Source organism: Scyliorhinus canicula, chromosome 15 (assembly GCF_902713615.1).
Source record: "Scyliorhinus canicula chromosome 15, sScyCan1.1, whole genome shotgun sequence".
NCBI lineage: Eukaryota > Metazoa > Chordata > Chondrichthyes > Carcharhiniformes > Scyliorhinidae > Scyliorhinus > Scyliorhinus canicula.
Genome location: NC_052160.1, coordinates 11,295,575 through 11,317,492, shown reverse-complemented (window position 1 = coordinate 11,317,492; position 21,918 = coordinate 11,295,575). Strand labels below are relative to the sequence as shown.

General features: G+C 45.8%; 1 protein-coding gene across 1 annotated transcript in view; it reads left to right on the top strand.

Moving 5' to 3' along the window:
- The first annotated feature begins 517 nt into the window (after positions 1–517).
- Positions 518–21,918, top strand: part of atf7ip2 (activating transcription factor 7 interacting protein 2) — a 191,172-nt gene continuing 169,771 nt past the window's right edge. Inside the window, exon 1 of the mRNA XM_038820878.1 lies at positions 518–536. The gene's annotated coding sequence lies outside the window, so the exon portion shown is untranslated. The remainder of the gene's footprint in view (positions 537–21,918) is intronic.

Genomic DNA, 21,918 nt, shown 5'->3' with positions numbered 1-21,918 from the left:
TTCCTGCTGCACTTTCCCCAGGAGGGTGCAGGCAATGGGATAACCTGTTGACAGCGGCAGGATGAAAAGATCCCGCTTCCAGCCAATTGTGGGCCACCTCTGGAAATCAATCACTGGAGAGAAGGAATCCTGCTCTATGTGTCTTGTTGATTAGAGTATTTGCTCCTACACAGGTTCATTCCCAATAAATCCTAATTGTGATGGCAGAATCTTTAAAAAATAGAGTTGCAAAGCAATTTTTTACTAGCAGTACAGGTCGTTAATTAAAATGATCTAACAAAGGATTTGACCATTCAAAAAGTTTCTAATATGCAACGCCGCATAACTTTCATTTCCTTATAGATCATTAAAAAGTGCAGATAAAATAAACTGTGAAAAATTCCAGATTCCTACGTTTTCTGTAACAATTTGGCCTTGGAGCCTTGCAGCTGTCTACTGCAGTGATATCATTGGCTGATTCTTCCATCTCGTTTTGTGTCAGCAAATTCCATGTTTGCTCGCCTCGCATTGCAATATTTACTATCTTCAGACAAGAGGTAAGCTTGGATTTCAGCAAGGCAATTATTTCTGCAGGCGTGTTTTTTACAGTTGAAAAAGCACTGATTAATTTGTGTAGATTCTTGACTTTGGCCTTCAGACTCAGTGAGATTTGAGGCAGGGGGTGAAATTGAAGCTGAGCACAAGCCCCACTAACTGTAAATCTGCCTGCGCTGCTTGAGGTGGGAGGGCAGGTGAGAAAGGTCTAGCTGCACTTCAGTGTAAGTAAATATGAGTAGAGTGGAATCCTACTGTAATTGCCACTCCACAAAAGTTTTGGCCCAATTAGTCCTAGCCCCAAATAGTTTCTTCCTTCTGCCCTGTTTCTGTTAATATATTGAAAACTTTGATTAAATCACCTGTTAACCGTCTAAATTCTAGGGAATACAACCTGAAAACTCTTCACATCATTTAACTACTGGTGATCAGGTAAATTGACATTGCTATTCCTCCAAGGCCATTACATCTTACCCAAAACTGTTTTGCCCAAAACTGCTAGTATAATGTAATGCAAAATACATTTTAAAAAATGGGAAATATACTGGGAAGTCTTAAAATGCAGCCTAAAAAACGCAAAAAAGGAATTGCCACCAACCACCAAGTCATCCCAAACTGCTTCATCAGCTTTATTATATTAAGCAGCAAATTGCATTGCAATTTGATAACAATTTATTTTCCGTGATTTTCTATTTTTCAAATGGAATTTTGCAAATATCTTTGACATAGTCAATTAAGCTAATTTGTTCATTTTTTAAAACAATTGTGCAATTTTTCTTTGATTACTACAGTCACATTTATATTATTAACTGCAACATGTAGTGTACATGACACAGGTCTATAACAATTGAATATTATAAAGTGGCTTTTGTGTAGTTTCATGATGTGTTTGCCTGACGAGCTGATGTTAGGTTTCTTCCGGTTATCCCACCGTTAATTATGGGTTACAGAATTTCTATTAGCTTAACATTTAAAGCAAAAAAGGAATTGCCACCAACCACCAAGTCATCCCAAACTGCTTCATCAGCTTTATTATATTAAGCAGCTGGCTGCTTTTACCTTATTAAGCAGGGCTGGTTTAGCTCACTGGGCTAAATCGCTGGCTTTTAAAGCAGACCAAGCAGGCCAGCAGCACGGTTCATTCCCGTACCAGCCTCCCCGGACAGGCGCCGGAATGTGGCGGCTAGGGGCTTTTCACAGTAACTTCATTGAAGCTTACTCGTGTCAATAAGCAATTTTCATTTTTCATTTCATTTTTTCATTTCACTTTTGCTTGCTATCAATACAACAGGATACACATAAAACAATGGGTGGAATCTTAAATTTTTTGAAAAGGGCTGGATTTTCATGTCTCCCAGCCACATGTTCCTCAGCCACGTGCCATTCACTGGCGGCGGGATTTTATCTTCCCGCTGCTTATCAATGGGATTTCCCATTGCAACCATCCATGCCGCTGGAAAACCCACGGGTGGGGGTGTGCTGCTGGCGGAAAAAGTGAATCATAATGGATGGAGAATTCCTGCCAAATTGCGAGAGTTGTCCCACAAACCAAACAAATGAAATGAAATGAAATGAAAATCGCTTATTGTCACGAGTAGGCTTCAATGAAGTTACTGTGAAAAGCCCCTAGCCACCACATTCCGGCACCTGTTTGGGGAGGCTGGTACGGGAATTGAACCGTGCTGCTGGCCTGCCTTGGTCTGCTTTAAAAGCCAGCGATTTAGCCCAGTGTGCTAAACCAGCCTCTGCAAATCATACTCCAGCCAAAGTATCAGGCTCAGAATAAAAACCAGTGTGTAGCTCTCTAGCTGCACAGATCAGTTTTCACTTCCAATCTTGAGCCTCTATGAGTAAAAGAAAATGAGTGGGCGTGGTTTACACAGTCACTGGTGGGGTGGGGCCTGATAGTGCCGGCAATGCCGGCTCCACAGAGATTGGGGTACCGCCTTTAAAGGGCACCCAAATCAGAGAGAATATCAGTTCCCCCACCCTACCATAAACGTGTTGCCAGCGTTCCTCTCCCCCACTCTCCGCCCACTACAACCCCCCCACACTTCCTGTGCCTGAAAGTTCTCCCCACCCCCAATGGCATTGGTGCTCTCAACCCCACCCCCCCACCCCCAGCACACATAACGGAACTGCCCCAGAGGGCAGTGCCAGGGCAACACCTGGGTACATCCCTCTCCCCTCGGAGGCTACACTTACCTTTGTACACCCGAGGGGGGCGATTCTCTAAAATGGAGACCAAGTGTTCACGCCGTTGTGAAAACGGGCACGGGGCCGCGTCAACCTGCGCATGTGCGGGGGACATCTTCAGCGCGCCGGCCCCGACTCAACATGGCGTTGGTGTTCAGGGGCAGGCCACGCAACAAAGTAGGCCCGGGGCAAGAGAGGCCGACCCGCCAATTGGTGGGCCCCGATCTACGGCAAGACCCCATCGGGGGCCCCCCCCCGGTGAAGGAGCGCTTTTCCCCGCCCCACAGGCCACGCCCCCGATCCTTCACGCAGAGTTCCCACTAGGGGTGAACGGCGCCGGCGGGACTCTGTCGTATCCGCGCAGCCGCTCTGCCCATCGGGCCGGAGAATCGGCAGCCCCACTGATTCCAGCGGCTTGCGGCCGGCGCCGTGTCAAATGTGCGGCGCAAATGGCATTGATTCTCCGCACCTCGGAGAATCGCGTGCCGGCGTAGTGGCCCGGCGCGGGGCTCGGAGAATCGCCCCCCCTTTGGATTTTCTGCCCGCGTCAGCGATCCCGCAGACCACTACCGCAGGTTCAAAATCGCCCCCAATATTTAACTACATTCAATCACAGTCAGCACACTATTTCGGAGAGGGCTATTTTCAAAATTCATAATTTTAAAGATCTCTCTCAGATAATTACTTCATCATTTTTTCCAGCGAAGAGAGCCACTGTCTACTCAATCTTCCTGGTAGTTGCATCCACTCAATTATGGTAACATGCTTGTAAATCTTTTCTGTACTTTCTTTGGTACTGCAATATGCTTTGTGTAATATGAAGATCTCAATTGCACACACTACTCCAACTGTATCTCAGTAAAGTTCTATTTGTCCAGTCTAAACCTTAACTTCCTGTTTTTGCATTTTATTCCTCTCAAAGTGACCTTCCGTATTTTTCACTCATTCCAGCCTTATTAACGTGTGTTGCTACTTTTACATAGAATAGATAGTAAAGAAACAGCCATTTGGCCCAAGAAGTCTATGCTGGTCAGGCAATTTATATATCTGCTTCGTCATATCTCTTTGTTCCTTCATTCAATTCCTTATCTTCTTTTTTTTAAATTTAAAGTACCCAATTCATTTTTTTCCAATTAAAGGGCAATTTACCACGGCCAATCCACCTACCCTGCATATCTTTGGGTTGTGGGGGCGAAACCCATGCAAACACAGGGAGAATGTGCAAACTCTACACGGACAGTGACCCAGAGCCGGGATCGAACCTGAGACCTCGGTGCCATGAGGCAGCAGTGCTAATCAGTGCGCCACGCTCAGTTCCTTATCTTCAAAGCAATAAATGGTTTTGTATTCCTTCTACCAAAATAAACCACCTCACATTCCACTGCAATGAAAAATATTTCATATTTTATCCACCATTTCTGCAAGCCCATTTATGTTCTCCATTGTTTCAGTGCAATGTTCCACATTAATAATGACAACCCCTAACATATTGGTGGCGCACAATCCAGTGGAATTCTCACTAGCATCTGGGGATTCGTGCCAAATTAGGAGAGTTGTCCCACAAACCAGACATAATCATACTCACTCAACCATACATCACAGACAATGGCCCATACTTGTTCATCACCCTCCTTGGGCATGCCGTGTACCATGTGCAAGACAAATCCACAAAAAGTGGTATACAGAAAGAGGAACTGACCCTGGGAATCCTCAACATTGACACAGGACCCCATGAAGTCTCATAGCATCAGGACAAACAATGCCAAGAAACCTCCTGCTGATTGGTCCCCATATCACCTGCCGCAGACCAGGTCTGACAGATATATCCTTCAGGAATCATTCTGGAAGTATCATGCAATAGGCAATAGAGCTAATCAATCCCACAATCAACAGGTCAGATCAAAACTCTGCTGTCCTACCACATCCAGTTGTGAATAGTGGTGGACAATTAATCAACTAACAGGAGGAGGCAGCTCCACAACTCTCCCTGTTTTCAATGATGGGGAGCCCAGCTCATCAATGCAAAAGACAAGGCTGAAGCCTTGGCAACCATATTCAACCAGAAATGCTGAGTGAATGATCCATCTCAGCCTTTTCCCAAGGTCCCCATCATCACAGATGCCAATTCGCTAAGCAATATCAAATAATGGTAACATTCCCAAAATAGTAAAGATTTGTGCTCCTTAACTACCCACGGCCGAGCTATTCCAGTACAGCTACAACACTGGCACCCACCTGACAATGTAGAAAATTACCACAGCTATGGCCTGTCCACAAAATGTAGGTCAAATCCAATCGAGTCAATTATTGTTCCATCTACCTCATCTCGATCATCAACATAGTGATGGAAGAAGTCAATCGGCAGTGCTACCAAGTGGCACTTATATTGTAATAAGCTGCTCACTGATGCTGTTTGGGTTCTTCCAGGGCCACTCAGCTCCAGGCCTCATTTCAGCCTTTGTCCAAACATGGACAAAAGAGTTGAACTCAAGACAGGAGGTAAAAGTAACTACTCTCAATGCCAGTGCAATATTTGACGGAAGGTGGTTGCGATTTTGGAGGTAAATCAATTCAGCCCCAGGACATCACTGCCCTAGGCCCAAGCATCTTCAGCTGCTACCATTCCTCTGTCATAAGGTCAGAAATGGGGATATTTGCTGATGATTACACAATGTTCAGTACCATTTGAATTCAAATCTTGGTGAATCACATAGTGCTTGCACCCTGGCTAGCCTGATCCCGGTTGAAATGGATGTAGTTGTATGCCCTTACAAAGATGGCGTCTGTCACCTCCTTAATGCACTTATGTGCGGAGCCTTGCGAAATGCCGCAAAGATCATCTGTGGAGCCTTGGAAGAAGCCAGTTGCGTAAAAGTTGTGACATTCAATGCCATAGGCTGTGGATATCATCAAAATGCCCATGGTGCAAACTCTTGCAGAAGTGTGCGTAAATGAGCCACCAGATACCCCGACAAGTGAACAAAGAACAAAGAAAAGTACAGCATAGGATCAGGCCCTCCAAGCCTGCTCCGATCATGCTGCCCATCTAACCGAAAACCTTCTACACTTCCTATTCTCTCTATTCCCATCCTATTCATGTATTAGACAAGACGCCTCTTAAATGTCACTATCATACCTGCTTCCACACCTCCTCCAACATCTATTACCCTCTGTGTAAGAAACTTCCCTCATACATCTCCTCTAAGCTTTGCCCCTCACATCTTAAATCTATGTTCCCTGGTAATTGACTCTTCCACTCTGGGAAAAAGCTTCTGAATATCCACACTGTCCATGCCGTTTATGATTTTATAGACTTCTATCCAGTCGCCCTTCAACCTCTGTCGTTCCAGTGAGAACAAACCAAGTTTATCCAACTTCTCCTCATAACTAATGCCCTCCATACCAGGTAACATCCTGGTAAACCTCTTCTGTACCCTCTCCAAAGCCTCTACATCCTTCTGCCAGTGTGACCAGAATTGAACACTATATTCCAAGAATAGTTTGTGGCCCAACTAAGGTTCTATACTGCTGCAGCATGACTTGTTAATTTTTTACTCAATGCCCCAGCCGATGAAGGCAAGCATGCCTTCTTAACTACCTTCTCCAACAACATTGCCACTTCCAGTGACCTGTAGACTTGTCACTTAGATTCCTCTGCCTGTCAATACTCTTAAGAGTTCTGCCATGTACTGTATATTTCCCACCTGTATTAGACCTTCCAAAATGCTTTACTTCACATTTATCCGGATTAAACTCCATCTGCCATCTCTCCGCCCAATTCTCCAACCGATCTCTATCCTATATTCTCAGACAGTCCTCATCACTATTCACAATTCCACCAACCTTTGTGTCACCCACACTGGTTCTCGCTCATCTATATGAAGGTCAGCTGCCCTCTGTAAACCCTGGGTTATGGAGGGCACCTCCAAGCGACCCTCTCTGGGGTACCTCCTGTGCAAGTGGAGCTGGCCGTGTCACTCCTTCCTTCTGTCTCTTGCTTCTGACTCTGGAGAGCTAGGTGCCTCTGTTGGCATCTTCTCCCCTCTCCATGCATCAGAAGAATGATATCTAGTTCATAGCCTCCATCCCGCCCACACACGAATCACTGCAAAAGTAAACAGAGCGAGTTGACGGTTGGCATCTGTCTACAGAGGTTCACCCTTTGCCCACCCACCCTTGGTCACTGCATCTTCTCCATCAGTGACTCATGCGCATTGATGACCTGGCAAGGAAAACCCAGGCTCATCCCCAGGATTTGCATGCTCCAATTGGCTGTGCTGCTCACATGACTCTCCGAGACCTCACCCCCTTAAAGGGGTATGCTACAAGTTGATTAGTGTTTTTCCCCATTTAGCAAAAGTATTTTAATCATGACCATATATCACAATATATTCTCATATCAGTATTACAGACAAATATTTTCCCAAAGATTTATCTTCAAACTTTTTGTCAAAAGTATGTTCATTGAAGTTTTACATAATTAGACAAACACAAGAATCCAAAAATTACAAACATAAAAGAGAATAAAAACAATTGACTCACACACTATACCTAAAACCCCTAACAGCTGACAGTGCCAAGAGTCTTAAAAAAAGGAAATAAATGGTTGCCATCTCAGGTAGAACCTCTCCACTGAACCCCTTGTGCTTAATTTAATTTTGTCTAAGGGTAAGAAGGACATTAAGTCTTCCAACCAGCCAGAGGCACAGAGTAGAACAGGAGGCCTCAAACCAAACAGTACCCACCTCCGGGCTATCAGCGAGGCAAAAGCGACAACATCCGCCACCCCAACATGGATCGCTGGTGAAATTCCAAATATGGCTACCGGCGGCATGGAATTAATTCCAAACAGAGTATCTCCAACATGGTGCTAAAAAAGGAAGCACAGAAGCTTGCGAGTTTGGGGCAGGACATATGGTCAGCTGGGGCATGCGAACAGCAATCACATCTGGCCTGCATGTTTGGAAAAAACCACTTACTCTCACCTTGGCCAAGTGTATCATGTGCAGCATGATAAACTGAATCAGGCTCAACTGGTCACAAGAGGACGTGGAATTGACCCTGAAAAGGGCCTCCCTCCAAACCTCGTTAGTAAGTATAGGCCCAGCTCACTCTCCCATTTGGGATTCTTCCCCCGACTTATAGAAACATTAAAAATTATGAAGGGAATAGATAGGATAGATGCGGGCAGGTTGTTTCCACTGGCGGGTGAAAGCAGAACTAGGGGACATAGCCTCAAAATAAGGGGAAGTAGATTTAGGACTAAGTTCAGGAGAAACTTCTTCACCCAAAGGGTTGTGAATCTATGGAATTCCTTGCCCAGTGAAGCAGTTGAGGCGCCTTCATTACATGTTTTTAAGGTAAAGATAGATAGTTTTTTGAAGAATAAAGGGATTAAGGGTTATTGTGTTCGGGCCGGAAAGTGGAGCTGAGTCCACAAAAGATCAGCCATGATCTCATTGAATGGCGGAGCAGGCTCGAGGGGCCAGATGGCCTACTCCTGCTCCTAGTTCTTATGTTAATGGGGAAGGATCAGACGAGGAAATTAGGACATATTGGTCTGAGATAGACCCCTCACCAGACGAGGCCAAGAATAAAATATTCATCAGTAAAGAGGAAGGTGGAGCCACAGGAATGGAAGGGACAGCTCTGCGGGAGAAATCACAAACTTGAAAATAACAAAAAAAGCTAGAATTGAAGAGCTGAAATTTGTCCGCAAACTCTCTAAAACTAGCAAACCTCCCCTCCACAAACAGGTCACCAAAATGCGTGATTCTTTAATTTTAATAATCTTTATTGTCACAAGTAGGATTACATTAACACTGCAATGAAGTTACTGTGAAAAGCCCCTAGTCGCCACATTCCGGCGCCTGTTTGGGTACACAGAGGGAGAATTCAAAATATCCAAATTATCTAACAGCAAGTCTTTCAGGATTTGTGGGAGGAAACCAGAGCACCCAGAGGAAACCCATGTAGACATGGTGAGAATGTGCAGACTTCACACAGACAGTGACCCAAGCCTGGAATTGAACCTGGGATCCTGGAGCTGTGAAGCAACTGTGCTACCGTGACAATTCCCTTTGTTTTCCATGATTTAAATGAAGGGTCCAATCCAGAAGGTAAGAAAAGGTGGTTATTCCAGATAGGAGCCAGTGAAGACAGGGAAAGAAGTTTAATGCTGTCAAAACTGTTTCCAGATCCGAAGAGAGAGGACCACCAAAGGTGCAATAACAGTGGATGAGCAAGCCTCCATTTTGCCACAAATGGAATCGGGGTCACTGAACCACAACAAAGTTTTTTGAATATTAGCAGCCCAGTAATAAGACAATAAGCTTGTGAGGGCCAACCCTCCAGTCGTCTATCTCTCTGGACTAGAACGCTACGGATTCTGGGATCCTTACCCACCCAAATAAAAGCAGACCTCAATCTATTTACCCTAATAAAAAAGGATTTGGGCAGAAAAATGGGGAGACATTGAAAGAAAAAGAAAAACCTAGAGAGTACATTTATTGTTATTGTTTGTATCCTACCCACCAAGGATGTTCCACATCTGTAGGTCCATTTTAATATTATTGATCAGGTTCGAATAATTCAATTAATGAAGGAATGCCCAATTGTGGGCTACCATGACTCCATGCTTAAATGAGCTGGCCTTCCAGGGGGTGGTTAACCGGAAAACATTCACTCTTGCCTAGATTTAATTTATAGCCTCGATGGAGGGAGAAGGGTCTGAAATATGGGAAAGCAAGTCATGTGCCTAATGAGATACCCAATGCTCCACCCCATCACGACTAATACCCCTCCATTGACTAAAGGCCATCGAAGCTATAGAGCGGCTCTATTGCCAGGGTGAATAAAAGTGGAGAAAGTGGGCAGGCTTGCCTTGTGCTCCTATTCAAGGGGAAGTACTCTGAGTATAAAGTTTGGGCTAACGCTGGCATTATATAACAGGTGCACCTAAAAGGCAAATTTATGGCTGAATACAAAAGATTGAGTCGAATTTGGTGGTAATTCGCTGTGGTAATTTGGTGTAGTCATCAATCGAAGTGGACAGGCACTCGCAAGATCTTTTATCGGCCAGAAAAGTAGTATCCAGTCTCCAGAGTGGGCGTTGGGTGGGGCTAGACTCCAGCAATAGATCTACTACGTGTGGGGTGTGATCAGAAATTACAATTGCTCAGTACTCAGCCACCATTACGGAAGGGAGGCGAGACCTAGGCAAAATGAAAGTAACAATGCGGGAATATACATGATGGACATGTGAAAAAAAGGAAAAGTCCCTGTCATTCAGGTGCAAAAGTGCCAGGGTTTACTCCCCCCATCTGAACCATAAAAGAAGACAAAGCCCTGGCCTTCCCTGATGGGGCCAAAGATTCAGCTTTGGAACAATCTAATTTAGGGCCCATACAAGTCTAAGTCGCCTCCGAAAATAAGCTGGTGTTAGTCAAGGTTGGGAGGGAAGCCAACAGAGTGTTAATGAAATTTGTGTCATCTCAGTTTGGGGTATAAACGATCAGGATGACTGGGGTGTTCGACAGCGAGTTACAAGCAATAACATATCGACCATTCGGGTCAGCCGTAATTTGAGAAGAGGAGAACTGAAAGCTATTCTTATTTAAAACCAGCGAACACTTGACCCTGCCATTTAAACTGGAATGAAACACTTACCCAATCCTTACATAGCCTGGTCTGATCCTTGATATGTAAATGGGTCTCCTGCAAAAAGATAATATCTGATTTTAGGTTCTTGAGATGATCAAAAGCTCTCAACCATTTCAAATCCCTAACGTTCCATGTAACCAGACAGATTGGAGGTCTTCCACCACCCCACAAATTCATCTTTTAAGATTCCTGACAAGTTTTGTTGGTGTTTATTGAGCTTGATCGACAAAATTATGGTGAGAGCTTCAGCGGTTAGTGGAGTGGTTTGAAAAGAAGCTGACTTTGCCATCTCACTTCCAATAGATCTTTGAGAGGCTTCAGAGTCAGTTGACGGGTTTTGGACCAATTTTTTTTTTGGCTTTGCTTCCTTGGACATCTTGGATAAGAGAGAACCCTACACAACCAAATTTCAGGATTCTCCTAAGTTAAAGACCTGTGGTGCCAGGAAAGAGGGTTCACAGCGCCAGGGTCCCAAGTTCGATTCCTGGCTTGGGTCACTGTCTGTGCAGATTCTGCATGTTCTCTCTGTGTCTGCGTGGGTTTCCTCCGGGTGCTCCGGTTTCTTCCCACAAGTCCCGAAAGACATGCTGTTAGGCAAGTTGGACGTTCTGATTTATCCCTCAGTGTACCCGAACAGGTGCCAGAATCTGGTGACTAGGGGCTTTTCACAGTAAATCATTTGCGGTGTTAATGTAAGATACTTGTGACAATAAAGATTATTATTATAAAAAGTTAGTTTTACAACAGGAGTGACCTCATGCATGTCTTCCCCTCACATCACGCCACCAAAAGTCTTCTGAGCTGATCATCAGCCCATTGAACCGCATTGAATGTTCCTTCCAAGGCCAACAAGCCTTGGTGTTGGACTCAAACTTGGTGTGTCTGGTCCAGCAGTAGGGACCCCAGCACTGCACCACAAGGCCTTAACTCATGTATTGTATTAAAGTATGGAAGTGTTGCTACAGCTGTACAGGGCCTTAGTTAGACTAAATCTGGAGTACCATGTATATAGTTTTGGTCTCCTTACTTGGAAAAAGATGCAACCGTGTTAGAAGCAGCTCAGAGAAGGTTTATTCAACTGATGTCAGGAATAATGGGATTATTTTATGAGGAAATCTTGAACAGATTTGGTCTATAACCTTTGTAGACTTTTTTCTTACTCCGAAAGTTGTTAGTCTGCGGAATCATCTTCCTGGGGTCACTGAATTTATTCAAGGAATATTTAGACAGATTTCTGATAGCAAGGATTCTTATCAGTTCCATTGTTTCTACTTGATTGCAATCTGCGGGATTTCAACAGCGTATCCTATGGAGAAGCATGGGTTTCCCGACAATGAGGGGTGCTGTCAACAGGAAATGCCATTGACAACCGCGGGACCAGTAGATCCGGCTGGCGGGCCACCTCCGCCAGCGAAGAACATACCGGCGGGGTGGCCGGTAAATCTCGCCCTTAGAATCACTTACAACAACTTTGTGACTTCTCCATTTAATTGCACGTTTGCAGAAGCAAGAGGTTCTAGCAGTTGCAGAGATGAAATGACAATGAACTATTTCAAAATCTGGGCCATCGTCTTGGAACATCTGAGGACAAAAGCTACCAGAGAGAAGCATCCCTAGGTACACTTTCAGGTATACATCAAATGAAAATTTCAGTTCTTGTACAAAGGTGCATCATCACAACAATTTCTGTGCATCATTAATCCATTCAAGTCCCATTAGTATTCCTTATATGAATGCAACTCAAGATGTTGCGGGGATTTTGTGCTCAAATGGCGACGCGGGTGCAAAATCCTGCGATGGCTGGAAAACTTATATCATACTGGCAAGATACCGTGTTTCTATTTTTCCTACCCCCTCCCCACCACCAGTGCCGTAATGAGGTTCCCATCTAGGAAAGTCAGGAACATTATTTCAATATATTAACATCCCATTAAGAAGGCTTCCCGGCCGTATCAACCCGCCACATTTAGGAATTTGCCCCAGGGGGAGAGATACATGCCAGAAGCCCTTCTAGAGATCTCCATGGGGGAAGGGAGTTCCCTTATCCATTGTGGGGGGGGGGGGGGGGGGGGGGGGCGGTTCCCCATGTCCATAGCAGAAGGTCTGCATGTGCATGAGAGGATGTTCCTTTTTTAAAAATCGGTGCACCAATCCGGGCATTCTCAGCATTGACAGCTCTCCCCCCCCCCCCCCCCCCCCCCCCCCCCCAGTGTAACGGTGTGGGCTGTGCCTCATTTTCCTTTGCACAGCATGTTGCTCAATATGGCAAGAGAAGCTGGTTGGGCAGCCGACGAGCTGCACGCTGGTTTTCTGCCTCAGCCAGCATTGTGCAGAAATGGAAAAAAGTCCGCCCGTTAATTTTTAATAAATCTTAAGTTTGATGTATTATGAAAGGAAATTCAATTATACTTTGTTAACTTTTTTAAATCCTGTAAAATGAGATACTTAGGTTTTTTCTATCTGAAAGACAAAAAAATTAAAATCCAACAGAAATACAATAACATAATAGTTAATGCTGATATCACTACCCACAGAACTGGTACTAGAGAACAAGTAACTTCCCAACTTGATTTTTAACAAAGAATAATGTAACCTTCAAAACGCTGAGGTATACAATTGACTTCTAGAGCACTTGTTGTTTAGCAGCTTCTCTTGACTATTACACCTGCATCTCATTCATTGTGGTGTTCATGCTTTCCCAAGAGATATGAGGATCAGGGAGAGCAGCAGTTCAATGCAGGTGATGCAAGTTATTTTGCTGAACAAGATCTGCAGCAAAACATGGACTGGATCATAGTTTCACATTATCCCTGTTTATTTCAATTTATTGAATGTGAACAATGAAAGATCATAAAAAACATAAATGTCAACCTACATATTTATTACCTCAAATTATGCATTATTTTGTGAATTTTAAACTTATTGATCAGTCTTATTTTGAAATAATTTTATTTACTTGAGCAACAGATTTTACAGGTGGTAGTCAGAAGTATGGTTTTAAGATTTTTATTGTGCAATAAGGATAAGCTTTGCCCATAATGCGTTTCTTGTGGCTATGCTGCTGGTGAGACTCTATCTGAGAATCATAGAATCCCAACAGTGCAGGAGGCCATTTGGCCCACTGTGTCTGCAGCGACCCTCCAAAGGAGCATCCCATTCAGGCCCACTTCCGCCCTATCCCCACTTCACCTTTTCTTTTTTTGGACACTAAGGGGCAATCTAGCTTGACAATCCATTTAAACTGCATATCTTGGACTGTGGGAGGAACCCGGAGCACCCAGAGGAAACCCACGCAGACATGGGGGGAACGTACAAACTCCACAGTCACCCCAAGGTCAGAATTCACACTATGAGGCAGCAGTGCCTCTCTGAATGAACAATTCACTTCATGGGATTCTCTTGCCTTCTCTTCGTAGCCCTGCACATTCTTCATTTTCAGATAATAATCTAATTCCATGAACACCTCAACTGATCCTGCATCCAAACATTCTCGGGCAGTGGGCATCACGGTAGCGCATTGGTTAGCACAGTTGCATCACAACTCCAAGGTCCCAGATTAGATTCCCGGCTTGGGTTACGGTCTCTGCGGAGTCTGCACATTTTCCCCATTTGTGCGTGGGTTTCCTCCAGTGCTCTGGTTTCCTCCCACAGTCCAAAGATGTGCAGATTAGGTGGATTGGCCATACTAAATTTCCCTTTTTGTCCAAAAGGTTTAGGTGGGATTATTGGGCTGCGGGGATAGGGTGGAGGTATAGGCTTGGGTGGGGTGCTCCTTCCAAGGGTCAGTGCAGACTCGATGGGCCGGATGGCCTCCTTCTGCACTGTAAATTCTATGATTCCCAGATCCTAACCACTCATCTGAAAATGGTAAGGAAATCCTATTAAGCCAGCTCCACAACAGGATGTGCAGGAACAATGGTGAAGGCAGGAATGATTGCCCACTCCTTGTGGGCTTATTTAAGGGCACTCTCCCAATGCCAACTGGTTGATCAAACTAACAGACAGGATACCTGTCGTGTGAGGAATCCAGTCGTGAAGTGGTGCGCCATTCTGCAACAGGCCAGGTAGACAGAGGAGCCAGAGTCTCCATTCAATGTACAAGGTCCCACTTCCTCAGGTAAGCCATTCTGGCCCTCTTATTTACCCCATTTGTGGTTGGTGACCATGAATAGAGGCACCCTCACGCTTCCCTGCATATTAGAACAGCGCCAACCTTTGATGGTGCATTTGCCAATCTTTAACTGCTAGACACTCTCCTATTGGCCTTACAGACTTGGGAGGCTTCCTGTCATCTTTAATAAGACGGGCACCAGGAGGCAGCCACTTAATTGGATTCCTCCGCACAAGTTGCCCTCCGTGTCCCCCTATCTCTGCAGGTTCCCAACCACATCACATTCCAACAGCAGGATTAGGACACAGGAATGAAAATCCTGCCCTACAACTCCTAGTCTAAACGTTCTGGGCAGGTTCAATTCGCCACTGGGTCACTGTCTGTGCGGAGTCTACACATTCCCCCATGTCTGCGTGGGTTTCCTCCGGTTTCCTCCCACAGTCCAAAAATATGCAGGTTAGGTGGATTAGACATGCTAAATTGGCCTTAGTGTCCAAAATCGTTAGGAGGAGTTATTGGGTTACGGCGATAGTGTGGAAGTGAGGGTTTAAAGTGGGTCGGTGCAGACTTGATGGGCTGAATGGCCTCCTTCTGCACTGTGTGTTCTATGTTTACAATCAAGGAAAGGAGCCCCTCTGGATTTACCAGTCAGCCCTTGAAGAATTTTACAATTAAATCATTTCTCATTCTTCTGAAATCCAGAAAATACAGACCCACTCTATAGAAGTCTCTTATCAGAGTATCTAGTGAACCTCCATTGCATGCCACTAAAACAAAAATATCCTTCCTTTGGCAGAGGGACCAAAGCTGTACATGTAACTCCAGGTGTGGTCTCTCCAAAGTGCTGTATAATTGGAGCAAGACTTCCTTATTCTTATATTCCAGTTTTCTTGCAATATGAAGGTTAACATACTATTTCCTTTCATAATTGTTTGCTGTGCCTATCTGTTAACTTTTGGCACTTGTATACAAGAGCCTTCAAAGCCCCTTAATACCTAAATTTACTAATCTCTCACCTTTTAAAAAAAAGTCTGCTTTTCAAATCTTCCTGCCAAAGTGGCTTATTTAACATTTCCCATTATTATACTCCACCTACCATGTTCTTCACCAATCAGTTGACATCAAAAAACTTGAATAGATTTGTTAAATATGATCTCCCTCTCATAAAACCATGTTGACTGTGCCGATTCAGATTGTGATTTTCCAAATTCCCTGTTTTTTTTTAAATTTAGAGTTTACAATTTTTTTTTCCAATTAAGGTGAAATTTAGCGTGGCCAATACACCTAATCTGCACATCCAAAGGTTGTGGGGGTGAAACCCACGCAGTCACATGGAGAATGTGCAAACTCCACACAGAGTCCCGGGGCCAGGATTGAACCTGGGTCCTCAGCACAATAGGCAGCAGTGCTACCCACTGCGTCACCGTGCCGCCCAAGTTCCCCGTTAATAACAGATTCCACTAATAAAGTCATTATAACCGACCCGTAGTTCTTCATTTTTACTCTTTCCTCCCTTTCCTGAACAATGGGGTTACATTTGCTAACTTTGAATCCACAGGGACCATTCTAGGATCCAGGGAATATTGGAAAATCAAAAACAATGCATCCAACTCTTTTAGAACCCAAGGGTGTAGGCCATCAAGTACAGGGGATTTGCCAACTGTTCAGCTGATTAATTTTTCCAGCTTTTCTTTACTAATCTTAATTACTTTAGTTCCTCACCCTCATTAAACATACAAGATACTGCAAGGCCTGGATAGAGTGGACGTGGAAAGGATGTTTTCACTTATAGGAAAACGAGAACCAGAGGACACCATCTCAGATTAAAGGGACGATCCTTTAAAACAGAGATGAGGTGGAATTTCTTCAGTCAGAGGGTGGTGAATCTGTGGAACTCTTTGCCGCAGAAGGCTGTGGAGGAAAATTCACTAAATGTCTTTAAGACAGAGATAGGTAGGCTCTTGATTAATAAGGGGATCAGATGCTATGGGGAGAAGGCAGGAGGATGGGGATGAGAAAGTATCAGCCATGATTGAATGGCAGAGCAGACTCGATGGGCCAAGTGGCCTAATTCTACTCCTATATCTTACGGGGCGAACTTCTCTCCTACCCGGCAGGGCGGCGGGTCCCGGCGTAGCGGAGTGGCGCCAACCAATCCGGCATTGGGCCTCCCCAAAGGTGCAGAATTCTCCTCACCTTTAGGGGCTAGGCCCACGCCGGAGTGGCTCCCGCTACGCCGACTGGCACCAATGGCCTTTGGCGCTACACCGGCCGGCGTCGGGGCTGGCCGAAAGGCCTTCGCCGGCCGGCGTGGGTCCGCGCATGCGCCGGAGCATCAGCGGTCGCTGACGTCACCACCGGCGCATGCGCGGTAGGGGGGGTCTCTTCCGCCTCCGCCATGGTGGAGGCCGTGGCGGCGGCGGAAGAAAAAGAGTGCCCCCATGGCACTGGCCCGCCCGCCGATCGTTGGGCCCCAATCGCGGGCCAAGCCACTGTGGGGGCACCCCCCAGGGTCCGTTCGCCCCGCGCCCCCCCCCCCCAGGACCCCGAGGGCCCGCTCCCGCCGCCAATCCCGCCGGCACAGAGGTGGTTTAAATTTTAGACAATGCTCTGCTGGTATGTAATATTCTCCAAATCCTCAGGCTGACTACTTTTCTGGCTTCATTGTAAGCTGCTTCTTTTAATTAATATTATCATATCATCCCTGTGTAGTCTTGACTGTACCATGACTGTACTACAGTAGTCCCCCGTTATACCGCGCTCCGCAATACCGCGGTTCGCGATATACCGTGGGGGGGCTTATGGACCCCAACTGTTAGTTGTGTCAATTTCAGCGGCCGGCTCACTTTGATCCGGAGAGGGAAGCTGCTCTCTCACTGAAACAATCAGCCGGCCGCTGAAATTGACACTGCCCGCTGCTCTCTCCCTCCAATCCAACTTTTAAGTTTTAATGTTTCTGATTGGAGGGAGAGAGCAGCGGGCAGTGTCAATTTCAGCGGCCGGCTGATTGCTTCAGTGAGAGAGCAGCTTCCCTCTCCGGCTGCTGAAATTGACACTGTTTTAATTGGATCCACGATGGGGGTTTTAAATTTATTTAAAAATCTATGCTAGCGCTTCCCATTGTGAGTCTACGGGGGTCTGACCTCTCCCCCCGCCCCCCGTAGACTCACAATGGGAAGCACTAGCATAGATTTTTAAATAAATTTAAAACCCCCATCATGGATATCCGCGGCTCGGATGCAACGCGGGTGGCTGTCTTGGACCCCAACACCCGCGTTATAAAGGGGGACTACTGTATATTGCCAACAAGAAGCTTTTATTCTTCAAAGGAATATAAATTTTTCACAAATAACAAATCGTTTCCTTCAATGTTTACCACTGCTTATGCAGTCATATCTTTCAATCTAATTTCCCACTCCATCTCAGCCATTGTACAGCTAGGTAATTTGTTTTGCATAAATTTAAGGCCCTCATTTTGGAGGAAATCACATAACTTTCAAACTTAATTTGAAATTCTATCTTTTTTTTCCTTTCCGGGTGTGGACATTGCTGGTTAGGCTAGCATTTATTGCCCATTCCTAATTACCCTTGAGAAGATGGGGGTAAGCGGCCATCTTTTATCACTGCAGTTCATTTGGTGTAGATACACCCACAATGACATTAGGAAGGGAGTTTCAAAATTTTGACCCATCAACAATGAATGAATGGTGATATAGTTCAAGGCAGAATGGTATGTGGCTTGGAGAGGAACTTGCAGGTTGGTGGCGTTCTCATGCATTTGTTTCCTTGTCCTTCAAGGTGGTAAAGATCACGGGCGCAATTCTCCACTCTCACGAAAATTCGAAGAATAGCGGGCGGCGTAAATCTTTACGGACACGCTGGTCCGACACCCTCCCGCTATTCTCCCCCCCCCCCCCCCCCCACGGCCGCCCCCCGACATGAATCGCTGCTCGCTGTTTTTTTACGGCGAGCAGCTATTCACCCCTGGCCGATGGGCCGATTTCCAAGGCCTTTACGGCCGTTTTTATGAACGTAAAACACACCTGGTATGACCGTTCGTAAAAACGGCCGTAAAGTCCCGATCTGGGGAACCATGGCACCGATTGGCACGGCAGTACCACGGCCGTGCCAAGGGTGCCATGGGCCCGCGATCGGTGGGCACCGTTTGCGGGCAGCGGGTACTTAACCAGCGCACTCTTTCTCCCTCCGCCGCCCCGCTGGATCCATTCGCGGGGCGGCTGAGGGGCATACCGGCCCGCGCATGTGCGGGTTTCACGCATATGCGTGATGATGTCATCCGCGCATACGCGGGTTGGAGTCGTCCAATCCGCGCATGCGCGGCTGACGTCATCTGACGCGTCAGCCGTCGCTAACTCTGGTTAGCGGGCTTAACGAAAATCGTTAAGCCCGCGATGCCGGAGTTCACGGCCGCGCGATGCTAGCCCCGACCGGGGAGCTGAATCGGTTCGCGGTCGGGGGGGCGGAGGCTGGCGTCAAACGCGCCCGTTTTTGACGCCAGCTTCCCGAGTTTTCGTAACTCTGGAGAATCGCACCCCACAGGTTCGGAAGGAGCATTGGTGAGATGTTGCTGTGCATCTTGTAGATGGTGAACACTGCTACCATTGTGTGCCAGTAGTGGAAGGAGTGAATATTGAAGGCAGTGGATGGGGTGCCAATCCAGTGAGCTGCTTTGTCCTGCATGGTGTTGAGCTTCTTGAGCATTGTTGCAGCAGTAGCCATCCAGGCAAGTGGATAGCATTCCATTACATTCCTAATTTAAGCCTTATAAATGGTGGACAGGCTTTGAGGAGTCAGAAGGCAAGCTACTCACTGCAGAAATTTCAGCCACTGATCTTATTTTGTAGCCACATATCATTGGTCTAGTTCAGTTTCTGGTCAATGACAGCCCCAGCTTTAAAGAAGATAGAGGCAGATTCAGCAATTAAATGCTATTAAATGTCATGGGGAGGTGTTTAGATTCTCTAATGCTGGAGATGGCCAATACCTGGCACTTGTGTGGCACGAATATTACTTGCCAATTATCAGCCCAAGTCTGAATGTTGTCCAGGGCTTACTGCATATGGACACAGACTGCTTCGGTATCTGGGGCGCTGTGAATGGTGTTGAACATTGTGCAATTTTCAGCGAACATTCCCAACTTCTGACCTTATGATGGTGGGAAGGTTATTGATGAAGCCGTTGAAGATGTTTAGGCCTCGGATACTGCGCTGAAGAACACCTGCAGCGATATCCTAGGATTGAGATGACTGATCTCCTACAATCACAACCATCTTTCTTTGTCCTAGGCATGACTCCAACGAGTAGAGAGTTTTCCCCGATTGCCATTGACTCCAGTTTTGCTGGAGCTCTTTGATGCCACACTTGGTCAAATGCTGCATTGATGTCAGGGACAATCACTCTCACTTCATCTCTTGTATTCAACTCATTTGTCCATATTTGGACAAATGCTGTCAGGAGGTGAGTGACCCTGGTAGAACCCAAACTGAGCATCAGCGATTAAGTTACTGCTGAGTAAGTGCCACTTCATAGCACTGTCGATGACCCCTTCCATCACTTTTTGAAGATCAAGATCAAGAGTAGCTGATGGGGCAGTAATGGAGACATGGATAGAGCAGGGCGAGGAATGGTTGTTGCAGGTGCCGGGGTTTAGATATTTCAGTAAGTTCAGGGAAGGTGGTAAGAGAGGGGGAGGGGTGGCATTGTTAGTCAAGGCCAGTATTACGGTGGCTGAGAGGACATTTGATGAGGACTCGAATACTGAGGTAGTATGGGCTGAGTTAAGAAACAGGAAAGGAGAGGTCACCCTGTTAGGGCTTTTCTATAGGCCTCCGAAAAGTTCCAGAGATGTAGAGGAAAGGATTGCAAAGATGATTCTGGATAGGAGCGAAAATAACAGGGTAGTTGTTATGGGGGACTTTAACTTTCCAAATATTGACTGGAAACACTAGGTAGTTCGAGTACTTTAGATGGATCCATTTTTGTCCAATGTGTGCAGGAGGGTTTCCTGATGCAGTATGTAGATAGGCCAACAAGAGGCGAGGCCGTATTGGATTTGGTACTGGGTAATGAACCAGGACAGGTGTTAGATTTGGAGGTAGGTGAGCATTTTGGTGATAGTGACCACAATTCGATTATGTTTACTTTAGTGATGGAAAGGGATAAGTATAAACCGCAGGGCAAGAGTTATTGCTGGGGGAAAGGCAATTATGATGCGATGAGGCAAGACTTAGGATGCATCGCCTGGAGAGGAAAACTGCAGGGGATGGACACAATGGAGATGTGGAGCATGTTCAAGAAACAGCTACTGCGTGTCCTTGATAAGTATGTACCTGTTAGGCAGGGTGGAAGTGGTCGAGTGAGGGAACCATGGGTTACTAAAGCAGTTGAAACACTTGTCAAGAGGAAGAAGGAGGCTTATATGAAGATGAGACGTGATGGTTCAGTTGGGTCGCTTGAGAGTTACAAGTTAGCTAGGAAGGCTCTAAAGAGAGAGCTAAGAAGAGCCAAGCGAGGACATGAGAAGTCTTTGGCAGGTAGGAGCAAGGATAACCCTAAAGCTTTCTATCGGTATGTCAGGAATAAAATAATGACTAAGGTAAGAGTAGGGCCAGTCAAGGACAGAAGTGGGAAGTTGTGCGTAGAGTCCGAGGAGATAGGAGGTGCTAAATGAGTATTTTTTGTCAGTATTCACACAGGAAAAAGACAAAGTTGTCGAGAATACTGAGACACAGGCTACTAGACTAGAAGGGCTTGAGGTTCATAAGGAGGAGGTGTTATCTATTTTCACACTTTCCAGAATCGCTAAGTCCCCTGGGCCGGATGGGATTTATCCTAGGATTCTCTGGGAAGCTAGGGAGGAGATTGCTGAGCCTTTGGCTTTGATCTTTAAGTCATCTTTGTCTACAGGAATAGTGCCAGAGGACTGCAGGATAGCAAATGTTGTCCCCTTGTAGAAGAAGGGGAGTAGAGATAACCCCGGTAACTATAGACCAGTGAGCCTTACTTCTGTTGTGGGAAAAGTCTTGGAAAGGTTTATAAGAGATAGGATGTATAATTATCTGGAAAGGAATCATTTGATTAGAGATAGTCAACATGGTTTTGTGAAGGGTAGGTCGTGCCTCACAAACCTCATTGAGTTCTTCGAGAAGGTGACCAAACAGGTGGATGAGGGTTAGGCAGTTGATGTGATGTATATGGATTTCAGTAAAGCGTTTGATAAGGTTCCCCACGGTAGGCTATTGCAGAAATACAGAGGCATGGGATTCAGGGTGATTTAGCAGTTTGGATCAGAAATTGGCTAGCTGATAGAAGACAAAGAGTGGTGGTTGATGGGAAATGCTCTGACGTGTCCAGTTACTAGTGGTGTGCCACAAGGATCTGTTTTGGGGCCGTTG